This window comes from Panthera uncia, chromosome D4 (genome assembly GCF_023721935.1).
Source record: "Panthera uncia isolate 11264 chromosome D4, Puncia_PCG_1.0, whole genome shotgun sequence".
Lineage (NCBI taxonomy): Eukaryota > Metazoa > Chordata > Mammalia > Carnivora > Felidae > Panthera > Panthera uncia.
Genome location: NC_064807.1, coordinates 62,335,188 through 62,339,026, shown reverse-complemented (window position 1 = coordinate 62,339,026; position 3,839 = coordinate 62,335,188). Strand labels below are relative to the sequence as shown.

Here is a 3,839-nt window from a genome sequence, read left to right as displayed (position 1 = left end):
AAGACTGACATCTCTAGAGGAGCCACTAAGTTCCCCCCAAGTCTACAGCTGAAAGGATTTTTTTTGGCTTTGGGTTTCTTCTGTACCTCTGAAAGGCTAACACCTTAAACCTGAATCATCTTTAACCAGGAGGTCTAACATGATATTTAGCATTACTTGCATCCCAGACACACAACACCAAAAGGTACACTAAATTCTCAAGCTAGCTATGATCAAAATAGTTTAAAAATAAATGATTGTACAGTATTCATTTAGGCCTCAAATTCCAGTCCTAGACCAAGCTTGTGGCCACCTGCATTGACATTCTCACCATCCAGCAGATCTGATAGCATTGGTTAGATACCTGGCTTTAGGGTCTGAATGTATCTGAAACCTATCAGGCTGGAGCTCGAGTGTTCATTTTAGCTGTGAAGCAGGTGTCAGGGTCCACATGATCCTTGGCTGCTGTTCCAAAGTGAGTGTTACTACTTCCTGCTGTCCAGGCCAGATTAACAGCAGTCTCTAAACTTCTTGTTCACCATCTGATAAATGGAGCCACCAAACTCTGTCCCGTTGTTTACATTAGTATGGAGCTGGAATTCGTCAGTCTTGGAACAATCCGCAAAACTCCTCTAGGTCACTGGTGACTTTGCAGTCTCAAAACTCATCTGGTGGCCAGCCAGCCAGCCTTCATAACCCAGCGCCAGAGCGCCCTGGACTGGAGGGCTGGGGAAGTTGAAATCCATGTCATGGCCCAGGTGGATGTGTTCCTGCTTATACCCTGTCTTGATGTAGCATTTTCCCTCCTGTGTTTGGTGAGAAGGATGGATCAAAAGTCAGCTTCAATCCACGTGTAAGCTGATCTTCCACAGTACTGTGTCTTAGCGTGTTGTCCGTGTGCCTTTTCTCCCTAAACACCTGAGCATATTCAGCCCATCTGTACTTGGTTTCCAGACTGCCATCACTTTGGTGGTCTCAGTGTTGGCTGAACCTGATCTTGTAAATTCTAGTCCATTCTCAGATTTTGTTTTCGAGTCACGTTTTATTAAGCCAAACCCATAACCCTTGGGGAAGACATCCCTGGAAGATTTGCCAGGATCAGCATACGTGGGAGGCATAGCCATCATCTACTCAGGGGCGGTGGCAGCGGGTTCAGCAACGGCTACCGTGGGGGCTGCCCAGCAAGGAACTCGTGACAGTGAACATTTTTTAATGAATGTGGGTCACCTTAAGAATGAAGACTTTTTTCTGTCATCTTTGTTATTTATGAATAGTTTAACATTTGAAGTTCTAAACTATTGGAAACTATTCAGATAGAGAAACAGTTATAAAATGTTCCATTTAAATTTGCCATTGATCTGACCTGAGCTAGCAATGTAATTCAGATGGGAAAATGATATTGTTTTATTCTACTTTGAATAAAAAGATGAAAATTATAGTCTTTCATTAACTTTTGATAATATTTCAGAGGTTAGAGCTACTTTCTCACTGTTTTACTCTTTCCCACCTGGTGTGTGTGTGTGTGTGTGTGTGTGTGTGTGTGTGTGTGTTTTAAGACTTTGAAGACTGACTCATCAGAGCTAGCTGTAAAAAGTCATATACAGCTCACATGCTTTCCAGATCAGTAAGTGACAATGGGGATGACAGAAAACTTTCTGAAATGAGAATAATCTTTTTAAGCAGCCAGTAGATACTTAATAGCTTGATAGTATAAGTAAAGCTTTGAAATAATCCATAATTTAACAGCAAATAAAGCAATCTCACCATTTGACAGGACAATTGTTATGAACATTGATTGCTGTGCTCTAATAACCTCATACCTTCAGGAACCCTTGGGTTGTGGAAGTAGACTAGAAACTAATTACATGTATTAGTGTTCACTTAAAGTTGGATTATCTAAATTTCTTTTTCAGTTGGGGGAATATCTTGAAAAAAAAATATTCTGAAAATCTAGACACAGTTTAAGATGACTAGGTTACAGGATTTATTTGATTATGCTATATAATTTTATTATTAAAGTTGCATATATTTTAAATGGCATACAGTATAATGTTGTGTGGTTTTTTTGCACTAAGTTAACCAAGAAATATAGAGGATAATTGATTCAGACAATCAGGTAAGCTTTGCATTATTTATAAAATGGTTTTTAAAAGATTAAAATTTGGACCCTAAAATTTATCCACCCCCGAAAAATACAGATGTACTTAAAGTGACTGCATATGGTTTGTCATTGCAACATTATTGTCATTTAAAAAAATTGGAAACAGCCATACTGTCTAAAAATAAGAAATTGATTTAGCATATTGTGATTTATCCACAAATGTAACATTATACAAATATATTACAATGGTATTTTCAAATAATATTTATAATACAAATAACTTAAAACATTCTATCATCTTAAAAAGAATTTTAGAAAAAGTATAAATATTATGATCCCTATTTTGTAAAATATAGAAAGTGAGCTCCATGAGAGTAGCTACTGTGAGTACTGTTTACGATTGTACATTGCCTCTAACAGAGTAGATACCAGTCAACATTCCTGAATGAATGAATAAATAAGATCGAAAATAATCTATAGTGCTATAAGAATCTATTAAGCACTTTGTAAAGAATGTAAATACAATCAGCATTCTAAAATTAAGCAAATTAATGTACTATTTTGCTTTTTAAGACTGTATGAAGAAAGGATAATGTTTTTAGTGATTATAATTATTAGTGTTACAACTATCTCATGTGAAGACATTAAAATGAGGAAAAACTTACATATTGCTACTATACAATTTTGTTCTCTGTGAGATAATACCAACAAATTGATTATTCATACATAGATCTACAGCATATGCTTCTTTGCAATGAAGAAAATACTGGCTGTTGTTGAGCTGATTCAACATAATAAAATGATTATATCACCATGGAAACATAGACAGTATGTGCTAAGCCATTTATTTTCAGGGAGATATTTTTAATATTTTAGCATTAGTTCCATAATATCTGGAATGGATGCATCTGGTAAAGAGTTAGAATACCCATTTATTTTACTAATGAAAAAAAATGGAAGGGTAACTGATATTTATTTTATTCAAGACAAAGGATAGAAGATTAACATTTCTTAGCCATTGATGTCCTAGAATAATTTTGGCACCCAACTTTTTTTTAGTCTGAGCAATATTTCTTGACATAAATATTTTATACATTTTCCATGATGCTAGAGTTTCAGGGAACTCTATAAACAACACCCCTATCTCTGCTACTTTACTTCTGAACTAGTTAAAAAAGAGAAGACAGACCATTAGAGGCAAAAATGTTAGCTGTCTATAGCATAACATATAGACCTGTGGAATCACTATGTTGTGTATCTGAAATTAACAATGTGTGTCAACTATACTTCACCTTTTAAAACATCAGTTCCAGAGTGCCTGGGTGGCTCAGTTGGTTGAGCATCTGTCTGACTCTTGATTTCAGCTCAGGTCATGATCCCAGTGCTGTGGAATTGAGCCCTGCATGGGCTGCTCACTGATTGTGGAGCCTGCTTGAGATTCTCTATCTCTCCCTCTGCCCCTCTCCCCCACTTGCACTCTCTCTCAAATAAAAAAAATAATAATAAAATAAAATAAAATAAAATAAAATAAAATAAAATAAAATAAAATAAAATGTCAGTTCTATTACCAACTCTAAAGTAACAACCACAACCTAATGGTACCCGGAGGACATAGATGGGGGGAACAAAACTGCTAACTAGAACTAGACTGACCATAACAGGTCCTGTTAGAAAACCACAGACCTGGCTCACAGGAACAGACCTTGCTCATTGAACTTGATGCAAGGGCAAGAGCAGAGAGACCCTAGTATCACAGAGT

At 36.3% G+C, this 3,839-nt stretch overlaps 1 pseudogene; it reads right to left on the bottom strand.

The window, feature by feature from the left end:
• Positions 1-251: 251 nt before the first annotated feature.
• On the bottom strand, positions 252-1,103 carry LOC125937567 (voltage-dependent anion-selective channel protein 1-like; annotated as a pseudogene).
• Positions 1,104-3,839: the final 2,736 nt, after the last annotated feature.